This window comes from Periplaneta americana, chromosome 1, assembly GCF_040183065.1.
Source record: "Periplaneta americana isolate PAMFEO1 chromosome 1, P.americana_PAMFEO1_priV1, whole genome shotgun sequence".
NCBI lineage: Eukaryota > Metazoa > Arthropoda > Insecta > Blattodea > Blattidae > Periplaneta > Periplaneta americana.
In genome coordinates, this window is record NC_091117.1 from 114,085,480 (window position 1) to 114,106,080 (window position 20,601).

General features: G+C 36.6%; 1 protein-coding gene across 1 annotated transcript in view; it reads right to left on the reverse strand.

Annotated features, from left to right (window-relative positions):
- Positions 1-20,601, reverse strand: part of LOC138700021 (zinc finger C2HC domain-containing protein 1C-like) — a 612,196-nt gene that overhangs the window by 387,362 nt on the left and 204,233 nt on the right. The gene's annotated exons all lie outside the window — the stretch shown is intronic.

Here is a 20,601-nt window from a genome sequence, read left to right on the forward strand (position 1 = left end):
AGATATTTAATTGTCATAGTCACAGTAGTTGCCATAGATAATTGAAAATATCGTTTAAGCTCATTTCTAATCGTCATTAGTTTATATGGTATCTTTTGAGACGGCTTCGGGTATCTTCGGAAAACAGATCCGAACCTTTTTCACTGCTGTTCTTGCTTTTATACTTTTAGCAATGACACAGTCAGTTACGCAGATGGGGGAGAGTATACAGCAGCGGTGACCAAACTGAGCATCGTGATTATATCGTGAAATCAAAGACATTCATACTGGTAAGGGGAGTGTAGCTATTAAACTCCAAGAACTGAAATCCACCATAAATCATCGTCATGAAGAGAAAGATGACATGAATAAAATGTAAGGAAGCCAGCTGTCTTCTGGCGAGCGAAATAGCTCGTTCTCTTAAGCCTTCCAACGGAGGAAAGTTTTTAAAAGGCGGTGGCTGAAATAAGGTGGCTGAAATAATTTGTCCAATGATACTTGTTGATTAGTTTTGAAAAACTGCGCTTTCTCGAGTAAATATCCAGGACAGAATTCAGGAGTTTTCTGATTGTGTTCATGAGGAATATTTAAAAAAGCAAGAATGAATATATATATATATATATATATATATATATATATATATATATATATATATATACAGGGTGTTTAAAAATACGAGCCATAATTTCAGGTATGTATTTCCCACATGTAGACAATCAAAATAGTTCATTACAACATGTGTCCGGAAATGCTTCATTTCCGAGTTATGGTCTTCACAACATTGAAATTCACCGGAACGTTTTTCTTTCCGCAGGTCGTTGTCATTACAGAAGATGTTCAAAATGTCCACCTCCTGCTTGAATACAGACCTCACATCGATGTCTCATTGACCTGCGAACACGATCCCAAACTCCAGGAGTATTGCGTATGTCCTCAGAACATACCACAATTCGATTCCGAAGGGATTCCAAATCAGGCACCGGAGACGAATAACCCAATGATTTTAAATGGCCCCACAAGTAGAAATCGAGAGGGTTCAGATCAGGTGAGCGTGGAGGCCAAGCAATTGGGCCACCTCTACCTATCCATCGATCAGGAAACCTTCGATCCAAGTACCGACGAGCCGTACGACTGAAGTGTGCAGGAGCGCCATCATGCAAGAAGTGAATGTGTTGACGATTGATCAGTGGAGTGTCTTCTAAAACATGAGGTATGGTGTTTTCCGGGAAGTTTGTCTACGCCTGCCCCGTAAGTCTGTTTACAAGTAATCGATCACCGGCCCACATGTTGAGGGAGAACCGCACCTGGTGATGAGATGGAACAGTTGCACGTGGGTTTTCATACGCCCATACATGCTGATTGTGGAAATTTGTTATGCCATCTCGTGTGAACTGTGCTTCATCTGTAAATAATACTAAGGCAGGAAAGTTCGGATTTACACCACACTGCTGCAAGAACCACTGACAGAACCTAACTCGTGCAGGGTAATCTGCTGGTGACAGGGCCTGTACACGTTGCAAATGATAAGGATACAATTGATACACTTTCAACAGTCTCCAGACAGTCGTATGAGGAACATTGACTTGCAACGCTATCCTTCGTGTGCTGATAGAAGGAGTCATGTTCACGGCCTCCAGAATCTCCTCCTGTACTTCTGGAGTTGTAGATCTTGATCGTTCCCTTCCCAAACCAGGAGAGTTAAATTTTCCATACTCGCACAGACGGTAATGGAGACGTACAAATGTCTTCCGATCTGGACATTGTCGCTGTGGGTACCTCTCCTGGTACAAACGACGATCCAGCGCAGCATTGCCGTCCACCTTACCGTACATGAAGTGTATCTCTGCCAGCTCTTGATTTGAATACATGTCGCACAGTCTAACGCCTACACAACATTGAATGTAACCTTCGCCTCGGAATGAACTGTCAGAATGCCCTCTTAATATCTCCTTTGACGGAACGACCTGCGGAAAGGAAAACGTTCCGGTGAATTTCAATGTTTTGAAGGCCATAACTCGGAAATAAAGCATTTACGGACACATATTGTAATGCATTTCCGGACACATGTTGTAATGAACTATTTTGATTTTCTACATGTGGGAAATACATACCTGAATTTATGCCCCATATTTTTGAAACACTCTGTATATATATTATGGGCACTTGATGACAGTAGTGACATTACTGATAGAGCAAAGATTGCGATTTTTATTAGTGGGTTGATAAAGAACTCAATGTTAGTGCACGAACCACCACTGGCTGTAGTTTTCATGGTGAGTACCTCTACCCCGTCTCTTTACTTCATAGAGTGTCTCTCGCGTGTAATCACTGCCTTTGCAGTTTTGGTCACCGCTGGTTTACAGTAACTGATGGACATAACTACCGACGAAACAAACGTTGGATTTGGACACATTATTTTTATTTATTTATTTAATAATAGCATACACATAAAAACGTTACATTAAAATACCCCGAAAGAGCAAAGCTCGTGTTCGGGGACAGTTCCGTTACATAGATATACATACTTTGTAGACAAAATACTTAAGAAAAAAGGTCACATAAAGATGTCATTAAATTTAGTAAATAATAATATTAGTAACAACTGAGTGAAAAAAGAGACGATGTTGAGTTTGGGGGATTAATATTAAATTATTATTAGTAATATAGTTAGTATAGGTCACGTTAATATAGTAACCAAGATAAGATAGAAAAAAAATATATTTAGGATAGAAATAAACTTGTTTTACAATACATGGTACATAATATAAATACAGGGAAGTCTGTCATATAAATTTTTTAAATTCTGGACCAAAAAAAATTCATTGCTTAAAGTAGTCAATTCTGGATGAAATTTTATTATCGAATTATATAGACGTGGACCATAATTTGTACTGTGTAGTAAAGCAGCAGATGTGAAACATTTAGGTTCAACTAATATAAGAATTTCATTTCGTCTTGTTTTATGATCATGTGGCTGAGCTACAAATTTCATTCTATTTTTATGATAGAATTTCATTAAGGGTATATGTACGTGAACGACCACAAATATTATCAGAAAATGCATGCTCTAAATACCCTTAATTTTATAAGGAAATGAACTCACAATGGACAAAAATTACAAGGTACCACAACAAGACTTATTAGAACTTAAATATCTCATAAAAGTATAAAAATGTTACTAATAATATTTTTTAGAATTCACTTTTTACTTTAAGTTAAATTTTCCAGAATTTGTAAATTTTCACACATATTATTTCATAAATCCACAACCATTAGAGATAGAATTATGAAATTTTGTATACTGATTTAACCCTTCGGAAGTCGCGTACCTGTTTGTGACGTTAGTAGTAGCGTGGGGATGCCTGACCTCCCCAGTTAATTCTTCCCTGTTTATTCAATAATTATTGTCGTTTTCGTTGGAGACATTCTTTACAATTCTTTAAAGTGACTAATTTTATTACAGTAACGTAATTATTGTTTATCTAATGCGAAAAACGGCAGAGAATTTTATTGTTTAAAGAACACAATGTAAATATGAATACCAATAATATGTCACAATACTCCTGGCAATCAATACGTCATTACTTTCCCGTTATCTGATACATATGAAAAACATAACAAAGACTTAATTCTGTGGTTCAGTGCAATAACTCTTTAACGATCACACAGCTTTTCTGTGAAAATCAAAATTAAACAAATTGTAAGCATTGAACAAATGATAATGCAATATGTTGTCATCGCTCTTCTACCTCTGATGTTGTAGAAACTTAGGTCTTCATAACAGCCACAATAACACAATAAGATAAATGATAAATAAAATATTTCAATTCACGTTAACATCATCTATTTTTTTTTAGGATTATACAGTTTTTGTACTTAACCACAAAATGATTAATTATTGTTATTACTGACCTGTTATTTTTCACCAGTTTCAAACACTTCACTCTTTACACGCACATCCATAAAACTAAACATAAATCAATAAGAAAAAGACAAACTGTAGCAACTGTAAATAGATTTCCTCTTTCTTTAGCAAGATCCTCCATTTCACTCATTATCTTGCTCGAAGCACTTTTCACAAACATTCTTCATATGTTTCACACACATCACTTCGTAGCACTTCCAACAATGGGCATTTGTTTTCTTGTCCTTCTTCCTTGGGCATATTGTACATCGTCCTGGCTTCGGTGCTCGTTCCCGTGATGTTTGACCTTGGTTTTCTTCGGTAACTCCTAACAACTTTGCTGCTTTTTCTCGTAGGTCCTTGGTCAAGTACTGGGAACTGATTCTCTTCCGGATTCCTGGTTTTATCAAACACTCTCCCACTTCACGTAGAAACATTCTGCGTGTAACTTCATGACCGGGGTTATTAGATGAAAATATTATTTGTGCATTTATTCCGGCAATATCTAGAAGGCGAAAGAATAAAGCCAGGGGCCATCGTCTACATCTTCTTGAGATGGAATAAGTAGCACACATCTCATCTACTGTGTTCACTCCGGCCTTTGTCATGTTATACATTGTTATTATTTCTGGCTTCTTATCATCACCAGTAGTAGGATCTATTGTATCATCAAAGTGCATTGACGACAAGAGAATTACATTTTTTCCTTTTTTCGGTACATACGAGACTGCTGTAACATTTTCCCTAAAAGCAAATAGACTGCTCTTTATTTATCTTTTCTGTGTAGAAACCAATTCAGGTGGAAGTTTCTTCTTGTTTTTACGGAGAGTTCCAACAAGTGTGAGGTTTTTTCTTTGTAATTCATCTGCCAGAGGAAAGCTGCAGAACCAATTATCTGCCGTCACATTTCTGTCACTTCCTTCTATCGGCCGAACAAGCCTCTTCACAACTTCTGTTGGAGAATTGGAAACTTTGTACCCGTAGAGCCCTTCAGGTTGTTTACCCAAATAAATTTCTATTCTTTGTGTGTACCAAGTTCTTGCATCACACATGGTAAATATTTTCAAGCCATATTTAGCTGGCTTGCTTGGGATGTACACCCGATAAATGCATCTCCCTCTGAAAGGCACTAATTGTTCATCAATTGTTGTATACTCGGAGAGAGAGTAACACTTTTCACAATTCTGCAGAAACAACTCGAAGATTTCTCTAAATGCAGCCAGATTATCGAGGTCTCTTCTCTGTTGTCGGTCTCTGATGTCATCGAATCGTAAAGAGCGTAATAAAAAAAGAAATCGCTGCAGGTTCATTGTAGCATGAAATATTTCAACTCCAAATCCATTTTTATCCCATAAGTCTTTCAGATTTTGGTGCCCTGACCTGTAGCATCCCGCCAATATTAGAAGACCAATCACAGTTTTTATTTCATTCTCATTTGTTCTCTTCGCGTCTCTTTCTCTTGAAAACTTTCCTGAAATACTGTCTATGTAAATGTTTGTGCAAGAAGTTATATGTCTTATCATTATATCATCGATAAACAATGAAAAACACTCAAGAGGCGACTTAACGTTTTTAGCAGCTGTTTTCACACCGGGAAGATGAGTGATGATATTTATTTTCCTTGTCCTAACATTTTGTGGAGGATGACATTTGTTCCATTTGGTTTCTTTATCTTTTCCAATGTAAAAGTCATTCGAGATTTCTGAAGCCACAGACACTTCACAATCTTCATTATCGCCTCTTTCACTGTCACTAACGCCAGCATTATCTGTTTTACTTTCACTATTATGATTGAGTTCCTCACAATTATCAGGTTCACCAGAATCGGATTCACCAATATTTTCGCTATCAGTGTCAACTTCTACCAGCAATTTACGAATTCTAATGACTTCTGACTCATAACTACACATTTTAGCACTATTACAGAACAATAGGAATACAGTACGAAAGCACGTTGTCACTCGTAAAACAACAGGTTACAACTGAACCCTTACATTCACAGAGACTTACGCTTGCGATCGCGTGGGGATTCCAGGAGTCCATTAAGGAAAAATGCTTGCTATTTCAGTACCTTTAACGGTACAACAGATTTAGTTTTCTTGAAAGAAAGGTCAATGTGCTATTGAAAGGTACACAGGATGACAGACGCGTAGGATTAGTATATTTCTTTTAACAATTCTTGGAAGTGGTCTGGGGATTCCTAAACACCCCACGCGACTACTTAAGGGTTAACATACATTTATGCAAAAGGTAGACTAAAATGATGCCCATTTCTTTGAAAATAGAAAAATTAGGTCACGAAACGTTATGTATGTGTTAATATATTTTATATAGAACAAATAAAAAATTAATTGTATTAAAATAGACATCTCTACATGTCTGAAAGTTGTCCACTTTTCAGAAATGAGTGTTTATTACATGAAGGAAAAATATTAAAAATGTCAGAGAAATCATAACAATGTTATGGTTACCAAATGATGTAACTGCAGAATTTTTTTTTCTTTTTTTTTTTTTTTTCATACTTTGATAAACCTGGTTTGAAAAATATTATTAGTAACGTTTCTTTATAATTTTATCCGATATTTAAGTTCTAATAAGTCTCGTTGTGGTACCTTGTAATTTTTGTCCAATTGTGAGTTCATTTTCTTCTTTCTTTTAGAAATTTAGAGCCTGCATTTTTTAATAATATTTGTCGTCGTTCACGTACATATATCCTTAAAGAGTATTTATAAATTTGGTCAATTCTAAAAACATTCAATTCGGAATGGATCAAATTTGTTGGATAATCCAGTCGCCTTTTCAAACAAATTTTGATTATACGTTTTTGCAACATAATTAGAGGAAGAAGAGCAGTTTTTGTAATGCCTCCCCATCCAGTTATACCATACTGGATAACAGATTCAACTATAGCCAAATAAACCAAACGTAATACATGAGTAGGTAAGTAATGGCGAAGGTTTACAAATTTGCTGAATAGTATTCGATGTTGTTTTCAACTTAATGTGTGTATTATATTTTATTTCGAACTACATGTCTTATTAATGCTGTAATCTTATTTATCATTTTAAATTATAATATTTTTTCGAATATTAGACAATTTATTAAACATTTCCTCTTCCTCCCTTTTACATAACATACAATTTCCTCCACTTACATTACTTATTAATGTTTAATTGGTAGTTCGACTTGGTATACCGATAGTGGTACGCGTTCTATACGTTGAGAACTGCAGGCTGTTCTAAATTTATACGCTCCAATGGGAATAAATGAGCAGGCCTGTTTGACCTCCTGCAATTGGTCTTGTGTCGCGGATGCAACTCGACCACAAGGAACTGGTTGAGAGGAGCTCATCTGGCGCCTGACCCTGGAACTGGGACGTATGAAGTATGGCAATCAATATTGCACGCAAGGTCAAGAGCAGTCCTCACGCCCTCCTACCTTACTGCACAAGATTAAGCTTACAGGTCATCCATTCGTATACCCGGAATAACAATTGCCGGAGGTGCTCCGAATTCAAAGAGGGGCGGACAATAAAATGATATTGCTTACTGCTGCCATAATCCATGATTCGTCCGCGATAAACCAGATTTATGCAAGATGAGAAAGATTAGTGTGTTACTGCTGAATGCATTAAGTCAGAATTTGAAGTTACTCTACAGATCATGTGATATAAGGTCTAGCAATGTTATTTTCATTAATGACTTCATGTTCTCACTACAGCTTTAATAAAATTGATACAGTGAGTCCGATTACAAATCCAGCGGAACTATTTTCGATTTTTTTTTTTCAGAAGAACCGTACAGCAAACTGGAATGGTAAAAACAGCTCGAAGCGTCAATCGGTAACTTTTCATGAGCGCTAGCTATGCCAAATTAATATTAGAAAATAACTCTGCGTGCCGGTTTCATTGTTGAAATACAGAGTGATTCACGAGGAGATACCGCCACTTACGGAGTATATTTCCGAAGATATTTTGAGCAAAAGAATTCATATAAACATTGATCCGATTTTCAATATTTTCAGAGTTACACTAATTTGAAGTTGTTTGTAAAATGCTTTTTTTTATTTAGTTTTAAGGGTAAAGATATTCAGAAGTATAATTTCTTTAATTTACTAGTATTCTGAAGCTAAAAATCTGTTGTGAATTCCATAGTTGTTTCGAACAGATTTACTTTTCCGATTTTTAACTACAAAATTAGACCCACATTTTTCTTACGCACTTATCACAACAATTATTACAAATCACGCTACTCTTGTAAACTCTTTAAGACTGTATATTAGGATGCAAAATTTAACTGTAAAGAATCAAGTTGCTAGAAGTCGTGTCATTTGTAACAATTATTTTTGTGATAAGTGCACAAGAATAACGTAATTTTTTGTTAAAAATTGAAAATAAAAATCTGTAGAAAACAACTAAGGAATTCATACATTTTTAGCTTCAGAATACTACGATGAAAGAGTAGTAGAACGGAGAAAAATTCTCTCCGGCACCGGGATTTGAACCCGGGTTTTCAGCTCTACGTGCTGATGCTTTATCCACTAAGCCACACCGGATTCCCATCCCGGTATCGGATCGAATCCTCTCAGTTTAAGTTCCAGCTCTTGGGTTCCCTCTGGTGGCCGCCCTCTGCACTACGTCATAGATGTCTATGCACGTATGCACGTAGGACTGATGTCCACATATGTGCGGAGATGCACTCGTTAAGAGTGACTGGTAGGCCGGGATCCGATGGAATAAGCGCCGACACCGGGATGGGTATCCGGTGTGGCTTAGTGGATAAAGCATCAGCACGTAGAGCTGAAAACCTGGGTTCAAATCCCGGTGCCGGAGAGAGTTTTTCTCAGTTCCATTACTCTTTCATCGTATGATGACGCAGAATATCTGCATGGAAACATCATATGAACTTCGGTACATTAAAATAATATTCAGAATGCTAGACTATTAAAGAAATTATACTTCTGAATAGTTCATTCTCTATTTGTATTATTCTTTTATCCTTACAGCGAAATAAAAAGGTATTTTACAAACAACTTCAAATTAGTATAACTGAAAATATTAAGAATAGGACCGATATTTAAATTATATTTTTTGCTCTATGTTTTCGGAAATAAATTCCGTAAGTGACGATAACTCCTCGTGAATCACCCTTATATTTAAAGTTTTTTTTTTTAATTGAAGTAAACAAATCGACATGTGCATAGTTTTACAGATCAGCATATGAACTACGTGTGGGTGCGGAAAACGAGGAGACAAGGAGAACAATGGGAATACGAGGACAACGGGAATATAAGGAGAACAAAGGGAATACAAGGATGACAAGAGGAATACAAGGAGGACGAGGGAAATACAAGGAAAACAAAGGGAATACAAGGAGCGCAAGGGAAATACAAGAATAACAATGGGAATATAAGGATAGGAGGAAATATAAAAGCAAGAGGAAAACAAGGAAAAGAATGGTACGACAAGGAGGGGGTTGCAGTTTTACTAAGTTCCCCCCCCCCCGTATATATCTAGTGATGAGAAAGGTCCTACATCAAAACACAGTCTTTTTTATTTTTTATAAAATGTTGACAAAATATCCTCGAAATAGGAACATTTCCCTCCACTTACTGTATCATCAGTGCGTGTACGTTATGAACAACGAAAGTGGAAATATCGTTTTAGAAAGTTAATGTAATATATCCTCATATCCCTTTTAGCAAAGCACGGACAAAAATATTGAGAACTTCTAGCAAATACGAACTGAATTTTAGCAACTGAAAAACCTTCGAAATGCAAAACAATAACTAGACAACAGGTTCTCCTCCATTAAGCAAGTGTGGACTGCCTTGTTTGGCGCTCATTAATATTCCAGCAGTGTGCGTGGTCTTGAGGAACCGGGCAGCGGGCAGCAGCTGGATGAGTCACTTGACTGTTGGGGAGGAAGGACATTTCCAGCATAATGGAAGCTAGACAGACAGCTTACACGTTGGCATATGTATGTGCAGTGAGTCATCCAGTGCCGTCCCTCACTCACGAGCCGTGTCTGCACTTATTAGATTAGAAACAAAGCGGTAACGTTCCGCACTGCAGTCGAAGACAGAGGATAGCAGTCAAGTCCGTACGGTATCATTTGGCAAAACTAGGTTATCTTTGGCCTTTTCACAGACTAGTTTGAAGGGGTAGACATTTCGTGGCACCATATGGTAGTTAATGCCAACGCCATCATTAGTAACACCACTACACCAATATTACTACCACCACAGTGTTCCTAATAGCACTGCCACTAACAAAATAGCCATCACTGTTCCTACTCCTATCATTAAATCTACTAATACTATCACTACTACTACTACTACTACTACTACTACTACTACTACTACTATTACTACCATCATCACTACTTCCATCACCATCAATATCATTATCAGCGATTCCACTATCAACATCGTCACCATCAGTAATTCCACTGTTACTGCAACTAGCATCAGTAATTCTACTGTCATCACCATTAAAAGACAATTTCATTGTTATCACCAAACCACCAGTAATTATACTATCGCCACTATCAGTAATTTTACCATTATCACCATCTCCATCAATAATTCCACTGTTGTCGCCAAAATCTATCGATAATTTCACTGTTGTCGCCATCACAAATCGATAATTCCATTGTTATCACCAGCATCAGTAACTTTACTGCCACCACCACTACCGTTACCAGCATTACCACTGTTAGAACTAACACCTCTGCCACGAATTCCACTATTACCACCACTACCACTATTACTACTGCTACTACGTACTATGACTAGAACCATCACTGCTATTGTTAATACTACTAGTACTACTACTCGTACTACAACCACCATCTTCACCACTACCATAGTAAAATCTTCAAACATTGTCATGTTGAAAGCAGTTGTTTCTTTATTGTTTTGTCGTCCGTAACACTCGTGTCAGAATTGAACTGTGTTTTATTTTCACAGTTATCCGTCTTCATTTTTCCCGTATTGATTGTTTGGAGAAAGAGAGAACTATGATAGTAGAAAAGTACATCGTCTGTTTGAGTCTCCTCAACCCGTGATGCAGTTGAATTGACCAGAATGAGAATCCTACTTCTGCTGTGGAAAGCTGATGCACTAGAATTTATGCTACCGATGTCACGTCATTAAATTAAAATCACTTCCTTGAAATTATTTGTTGGTCTAAAAGACAAAACTATGTATTGGTGTTATGTTATTACTAGAGCCTAGCGATTGGTTACCGGCCCACTGAAATCAGATTACCTGTGTATAGTGCAGGCATGCCAGAAATCAGACTCTAAATGTGCAGTTATGTGCGCGGATCGCCTGTCTGTGTGGATTGCATCAAGCGTTACTCTTACCAGTTCTTAGCTGGAGGGGTGTACAATAATCTATTCTGCGCTACTAGGGTTGGATTAAATAGACATTTGGACATTACAAACACAGTTATTATCAGTGTCTATATTTGACAATTGCAATACAAGAAACTTGGACTCTCACTTTGAGAGAGGAACAGAGATTAAGGGTGTTTGAGAATAAGGTTCTTAGGAAAATATTTGGGGCTAAGAGGGACGAAGTTACAGGAGAATGGAGAAAGTTACACAACGCAGAGCTGCACGCATTGTATTCTTCACTTGACATAATTAGGAACATTAAATCCAGACGTTTGAGATGGGCAGGGCATGTAGCACGTATGGGAGAATTCAGAAATGCATATAGAGTGTTAGTTGGGAGGCCGGCGGGAAAAAGATCTTTGGGGAGGCCGAAACGTAGATGGGAAGATAATATTAAAATGGATTTGAGGGAGGTGGGATATGATGGTAGAGACTGGATTAATCTTGCTCAGGATAGGGATCAATGGCGGGCTTATGTGAGGGCGGCAATGAACCTCCGGGTTCCTTAAAAGCCAATAAGTAAGTAAGTAAGAAAATACAAGAAACTTTTGGCTTACTCAGTTATACTTCACGAAGTAGTGGTTTGTAAAGCATAATTTATTAATATGATTTTTATATAGCCTAGTATTTGAAGAAAAAAATATTCCAGTAGTTTCGAAACAAAAAAAACGAACAAATATTTCACTTTACGTAGTAGATACTAATTATTTTAAAGTAACAGACCCTACTCTTTCATTGTTCGTCAAACATTATTATTTATTGGGGCCATTGGTACACAAATGTTGAAGAAAATTTTACACTCCAATTAATTACATGCAGTGGGACATTGTGAAGTTTTTATACTGAAATCACTTCCTTGCTGTATGTCAATATAAATTAACATTAATATTAATAAATGATATAAATTAAGCTTAGAATTTAAATTTACATATAGTTTATTTGGAAAACGTTGAGAGTAAGTATCGACAATTTGGGTGCGTTACTGAAAGAAATTAAAAGTGTAGTTCACAAGCTGTGAAGCGACGATATTCTTTTTATGTCAGGTTTAAAGATTTATTATTGTAAGTATATTAAATTAATATAGCGACGTTAATGGAAAATTTGCCATTATATATTTTTCCAGACAATTTTTCCGCCTTGCAAATAGTTGCTTCATTCGCTCCTTAAAAGAGAAGAACCTCACATGTATTCCTCACTATATTCTCATTACTTACCAGCTTATGAAATGAAAGTCGTAAGTCGTCTAACCATTGATTGTTAGAACAGACTCCAAAACAACGCCATTGTCAAGTTCGTTTTGCCGTGAGAGTACTGATTAAGAAATAAGCGCTGGCAATATAATATTTTGAGAACTTTACTAATCTGACCTAAACTGCCATCTCACAACACTATTAACTCGACATGGGCTGATGAAAGCCTTTCATTTTAAAATAATTGAATCGGTGAGTTGGAAAAGGGGTCAAGTCCATTATTTTTCAAAATGGCGTTTATTGGCGATACCTGACTGCTATGTCTGTACCCATCGTTTGGTATAACAAGGGGTCATGTCCCGTCCACAGAAGTGTGCGTTAGATTAGTACTGAGTTGGAGAAGGGGTCATGTCCGGGGATGACCCTTTTTCGAAGTATTCCATGGTAAGATATTGGGTGTCGCACATGTCACGGAATTGTGTAGGCCTATAGTCAGAACTTCCATTTTGTTTTAAACTGTTTTTGGCATCTGTTGTGTTAAGTTCAGTGAGTGAAACTTCTCTGGTGCAGAGTTTGTAGTCGATAACAATGAGTAGTGACAATGATACATCCAGCAGTAGTGGAAATGTGTTACGGCGAAAACGTCGACGTCGCGATGTGATAAACTATTCACCGTACAAGAAGAAAATTGCACAAGTTAAAGGACAACCTTTCACAATATCTAGGGGGAAACATATCCCACCTCACAAGACTGGGTCTGACTGTTCGTAAGTACTTGTTTATGCTATTGACGCGTAACACTAGCGGATTGTTTACTTTATTAGTTATCACACGTACCACTTATCCACTAGAGATTATGTTTGTGTACGTGTCGTGTTTTACTTACAGGTGTCAAATGAGATGCTTTGATGCATTTTCCAGTGAACAAAAAACGCAGATAATTAGCAGAATCAATGAATGTGACAACAAAAATGATCAAGACTCGTATTTACAATGCCTCATTCAATATCACGCTGTTGAAAGACACAGAAGCCGGAATAAAACAACGGAAACTACCCCAAAACCTAAGACATATTCGTATGAATATTATGTGAAGGTGAGCGGTGAAACAGTGAAAGTATGTAAAGCAGCATACATAAACTTACACGGTATTTCAAAGAAACGAGTGGAGCGTTTGCAAAAGCTGCTGGTTCAAGATAAATTGCCGAAAGATCAACGAGGTAGAAGTGCCAGTTCCCGACATAATGTCATACCAGGAGACATTTTCCTCTCAATCCATGACTTCATAAAGTCGATTCCTGTGCATGATGTGCATTACAGTGACACAAAGAAGTACTATTTTTCAAGCAATTTGAATATGAAAATTCTGCACAACATGTTTATCACGAAAAATCCTCAGAGTGGGGTGAAATATGACTTCTTTGTGAGGTACATGCATGAAAATTTCAACATCGGGTTTGGGCAACCGCAAGTTGATGTTTGTGGTTACTGTGAAGAAAGGAAGACAAAATTGCGGAATCCTGCATTATGTGATGCAGTGAAAAGGGTTGCTGCTGGTGAACTGAGTATTCATAATCGTAGAGCAAAGAAATTCTACCACAAAATGCAGGAAATTCAGCAATTGTGCAAAAAAAGAGACGATGTGGCAGGCTTTGTCTTTGATTCTTCTGCTACCACACATTCCTGTCCAAGAGATTTTCTACTATCGGCAGCTGAGGGTGTACGAATTTTGTGTTCATAATTGGAAATCGGGCGAAGCATACATTTATTCCTACCATGAGGGTCTTGCTAAAAAAAGGACCAAATGAAGTATGGTATGTACTTGTTTGTTGCACTGCATAATGGAAAACCTAACTTCTGATGTGAAGCAGTTGTATTTGCTTGCTGATAACTGCCCTGGCCAAAACAAGAATCATACCGTTCTTAGATTCCTGCTAACAATGACGCATCTTATTCCAGAGATACATTATTGCTTTCCCGTGCATGGTCACTCATTCAATGCGTGTGAACGCGACTTTAGTGTCGCAAAAAGGAAAATAAAACGTGAGGACAGGATATATACTCCAGAGGAGTATGAAACTTTGATACGTTCATCGGGTCAGAAGAATAACTTCAGAGTCATAAACCTGGAAACAGAAGATATTCTGAACTTCAAGTCGTGGTGGCCAAACCACTACAAAAGGAATGTTACCTCAGTTTGCTCTTATGGTAGCAAAACAAAAGTAAAGGTTCAGATATCTATGTACAGCCACTTCACTTTCCGTTGCGATTGTCCCGGAATCATTGAAGCCAGCACATCCATTGACGACCTCTCTATAGTACAGTTTTCACTGCTCGAAGGAGAATGTAACGCAGATCTTCCAGATCAAGAAGCATATAGTGAACCTGTTCCAATATACAGGAAGAAACTAGATAATGTAAAGGAAATTCTGCAATACATACCTGACGAGCACAAACCATTTTATGACAGTATCTGCCAGTGGCCAGCAAAAGATGGAGAAGATAAAGATGACTGAAATATACCTACCATTGTCTGCATTTGTGACTGTATTTTGGGTACATTATGAATAAACTTGTATGCACAAAACACTCTTTCATTGATATCTAACGTACGAAACATATAGCCTTGCATAACATGATCATTCCCCTGCAAACAGATGGCTAGTGGCCTCATCAATGTCATAAAGTTCGAAAAGGGGTCATCTCCAGCACGTTTAAACTGGATTACTGACCACACTCAATGTCTAAATTAACTTGTAATAGTGTATATTGTTTCACCCTGGAACCCATTGCTTCGTAGCAACTCCACGACACCATGCTTAAACCCTTTGTGTAGTAACACAGTTTTTTGTCTCTCCTGAACAATTTACTTTTCAGGACATGACCCCTTTTCCAACTCAACGATTCAATTATTTTGGCTGAGGAAAACATTGTAACAGTTATGTTATATGATTCGTAATTTCTCTCCTTCGTTATCTGTGAACTCCTCACTTTATTTATCATAACTCATACACAGACATAGCCAAATGAGCACCCGTACTGAAACTGTGTTACTGAAACAAAAGGTGATAATTATGCTCTGCAGGTACTGTATAGCCCTGTCGCGCTCCCTCCAAAACGATTCTCTCCCTCCAGGTAGGGGAATAGAAAGTGGACGTCGCACAGACAGATTCACAATGTGCACGACTGCACAATGTGCAAGGTTTTGGCATGCCTGGTACAGAGTATAACTTAAAACCAGTCTGCGGAGTTAGTATATTCAGTTTCTGATTAATATGGTAAAGTACGAGAGTTTCTTGATAGACGTGTTGCACTTTCAGTGTTCTTCGTTTATGCTAACGCTAATCGATTCTTAAGCTTATTGAAGCTGTTGACCTCTACGACAAATTTAATCATACCGGTACTATTACTTCATAAAAACTCTCCACCAACACCACCTTACTCACAATCATTTCATGATTGCATATCAGCAAATAAGGTAGTGACTGTTCAGAAAGAGAAGTTTGGAAGTTAACTTACTGATACAAGAGTTTGGAGTGAATACTTTAGTTCGAATGGGATAAATATCGGTTATGTCATTCTGAAATCAGAGCAGAAAAACGATATTTCTTACAGAAGCACTGGAAAACCCACACAAAATGTAGCAATTCTCAACCAAACTCAAAACAGACCTTTTTCCTCATTAAATTTATTTTCTGCTACATTGTCACTTTCTGTAAGTGCTTGTGTAACATATTGTTCTTAGCTAGCTTGTTCGATTGAAAAAGTCGAAAACTGTCATTTAAAAAAAAAGTACACTAAAAGAAAACTTCTTTGTGTAATAACAGTGCGTAAACATCATTTTGCACTCCGCAATGAAAATGTTCTAACTCTCATGAGGGACGTTATAGCAGTTAAAGAAATATGGGTTTCGCCATATGAAACTACAGATGTAACTGGGAGATTCATAAGTCATATTATCGCGGAACATTGCCATCTAATAGTATGACGATGTAGACATCTCTGATATTCCACATTTTCAGTTTGTACTAGTGACTTTTTGAGGTTGGAGTTTTCTATATAACTAAAGGGGGAACATATTTAATTGAACACTTTACAACATGATCGTCAAATGTAAATTACATAAAAACCGAAATATTTATAGGACTACTGCAATTGTATAGAGTTTCATATTTGTTTTAAATTTTATTTAAATTTTGGGTTTTGTCGTATAATTTTTGAAGCTTTTTTGTTACAGTAATACTCTATTGCAGGCGTGGCGAAAATGTCATCGTGCGCCGAGCCACTGTGTAACCTGCAACATGCATAGCACCTATGGAGGGAGGCGGAAACCCGAAGGGGAAGTGAAGCAAATGTCTGACTTATTAACGGATTTTCATTTTCCTTACGTCAAGCACTTGAATACAATTTTATACAATACAAGGCTACAAACTAATGTTTAGTACGTGTAACGAAGAAAGAAATGAACAATGAAACATAGGACACATTATCGCAACCTAAAATTAACTGTCTTCAGAATGTTTCTGCGACAGTGTTTCAAAATCAGGAATGATGTCACTTACTGCCAGTCGTAGTTGATCACGAAGGTATTTGTCTGTCAGTCGTGATCTAAATTTGCTTTTTACTATTTTCATTTTTGAAAATAATTTTTCACAAACGTAAGTTGTAGAGAACATGGCTTCAAAAGAGAAAGCGAAAGAACGAAGCTTCGGATATTTATTTTTTGGCAAAGATTTGAAAAGTTCAACATTTGTCAAGTCCTTACATCTAGCTTTCATTTAACATCACATTGTAAATCTGTGAGTTTAAATTGAAGATCTAACCACATTATTCGTACATCTGCTGAAAAAGGATCGACGTACAGAGATAATAATAATAATAATAATAATAATAATAATAATAATAATAATAATAATAATAATAACAACAACACTTAACCTTTTAATGTTTCATGAGTGACATGTACTATAATGCTGTTTTATGTTATACAACGTTTTCCTCGTAATACTTGTGAACAAATCATAAATTTAATATTCTTATCATATTGGCAGCAAAAAAATGCGTCCTCCCATCCTACTTGAAACTTCAGTTTTTGTAGATGTACATGTATTCGAGAGAGACATTGCGATGATATGCCACTCGCAGATCAGAGACAAATACAAATGGAACGGAGTTTGACTCCAGTGAGTGAGAGGGTGGGGGTTGTGGGAGGTAGAAAGCAAGAGAAACCATTGCGAGCCACAATGTGCTCGTGAGTCAGATATTCTCCCCGGCTGCTCTATTGTATAGGCTTGAAGCCCTAGACTATATTATGTAGAATTAATTCGTATGTCAAACATTTACTAAAAACACTGTTTACAGTTGCATATAATCTATTGTGTCAATCGACTGTACATCTATATAAGATACACGAGAGAAACGGAAGCACCTAGCACCCTTTCCTAGCCTTGAGTAGCCTATATAGTACTGCATAACTAACTGGTGTTTAATATGATCAAACACTGGGTTTCAGTTATTACATAAGTATGTTGCACTCTCATTCTAAATTTGTCACGACTTCACTGACTGACTAAACAAGTGATTAAGGAATTACTTGCGTGAATAGTATATAGAATTTTCCGTTCCATTAATAACTGAAATGTTTATCCCTCCGTTAAGTGACACTGTATCTCTCCTTCCATGTTCTTGTCTTTTGGAATTACTTTTCCCATAATTTATTTATTTACTTATTTATTCTGGTAGAGTTAAGGCCTTCTGTTCCACACTACCAGAAGTGAAATACACATTGAAGCAATAGGAATAGCAAAAGTAGTAAAATTAATGGTAATACGTACATATAAAATCGTTATCATGCACATTAAGGAGCTTACATATTATAATGAAATACTGACTGAACATGATACATAATAATTAATTATAATTTATACCCTAATTCTACTTTATAATAGGCCTAAATGACAATTTAGACAAACACATAGAATAACCCATAAAAATCAGCTAACACTCACGAATCAATTCCATGTAAAAGTAAGTAATTCTTAATTCTCAATTTAAATTGATTATCTGTTCGGTAATCCCTGACATGACGAGGTAAGGAGTTCCATAGGAGATAAAATGACACGGTGAAATGCTATAATGCTATAATAATGAAATTTGCAGAACATACACACCGTAAATCCTTCGTAGTCGTACAGCTTCCGGATGTAATACTCCATAAGCTCTTTAATGAGTGAATTATTTTGATACTATTACGAGATTTGAAATAAAAAAAATCAATGTTATCATGAATATTAATTTACTATTTAGCTTTGAGCTACCGTATATATTTTTCCATCTTTTACATTTATTCTAAATTACAGAGTCAAATACTAAAGTAGAGAATTCGCAAGAAAACATTTTAATAGTCTAAGAGGATACCGTATTTTCTTACTTAAAAATCTATATTTTGAAAGATTTGGTATGTGAACATTAAAACGATCTATTTTAACAGAAAATCTGTTTATGTAATCGCAATTTTTCACAACTCTCTCATAAAAATACTACCAGATGAATGCATTCATGCAAAAATGATAACAAATTTATATAAATAAATGGAAGTAATACAGTGCGGGCAATTTAAATATCCCGAAACATTTCTCGGCAGGTTGGCGCCCCGAAACCCGTGCACTCGCTGGTATTCCCTTCTAAGAAAGCGCGGCGCTTTTTCCCGCACTGCAGTCAGTCGTGAGTGAGATTTTAACGAAGTAGGACAGTTGTGTTGTGCAGTTGTGAGTGAGATTTCATTAGAGAGTACAGTAATGTTGTACAATGGTGAGATAGTCACTGCGTCGTCGTAATAATAATAAAAATATCTAAATAATGAATAATAGTAAAACTCTTTTTAAAAGTACTTGCGTTCGAAGAATGAACAAACATTTCATATATTCCACAACGGATTTTTGGTAGGGTGCAACAGTCCCAACCTACAATTATATATCCGCTATGATAAATCCTTTACGCTTCTTACGGACCACCAGAGGTCTCTCGTGACTAGACAGTCTGTATTAATAAATTATATGTACATATTGCTAAGCTTATTCAAATACTTAAGAGTAAAGCTAATTCAATCAACATGGAAGCTAAAATAATTTTAATTGTTAGGATAGATGAAATGAATACTGATATAAAGTTTACTTTTGTAGGACTAAAAAAAGGATGATAGTGATTGGACGTAATGTGCAGTGCATAGCGTGTATCTAGTAACAATAACTATATTTTTTCATTTACAGTATGTTGTAATCGCTATTAAAGAGGATGGGGGGAAGGAAGATGTTTGAATAAATTACGGCTGGATACGTTTGTACTGTATTTTATTGTTTTATGTATTATTTGTTGTTTGTGATTTGTTTGTGAACTATATTACGGATATTGTACGGTAGGTAATTGTGTTTTGTTTTAATTTGCTTTTATTTGAAAAACGTTTCGCTCGAATAACTCGAATTAAACTTGCTCTTATTCGCATTATCGTTTTAATTTGTTTCTAGGTATTATTCTAGACAGTTATTTTTGGTAATTTCTATTCAAACAGATGAAGCACAGAAAATGTGTCGTCTTGTAGAATGGCTACCTCACGTCAGAGGGAATACGTATAACTTCAAAACGACTACGGACATGAGGTACACTCGGTAGCGTATCATTTTACTTTGTAAGGAGCTTCAACAAATGGATAAAATATATTCATCACATCAGTTACACTTGTGCATAACTATCCGAAGGCAAAATTTTGACATGAACAAGTTTTTCTTTGTGATTCGACGCCTGTCTTAATCGGATTATCTTTTATAACCTACATGTTTACAAACTGCCCCGTACCGTAGCGTCGTGGTCTAATACAACATGCCTAGGAATGCGGGCTGGTTCGAATCCTCATGGGAAAGAAATTTTCTCCTGAAATTTCGAGCAGTGTATGGGATCGGTGCCCACTTAGCATCATGATGAATTTGGGGAGCTACGTTGGGTAGCGAAATCCGGTGACGAAAAACAGCGTAACGGCTGGAGGGATCATCGTACTAATCACATGGTACCTCCGTTCTGGTTGGATGATTATTCACCTCTGCTGAGGCATGTGGACGTGAGGTCAACAGTTGGC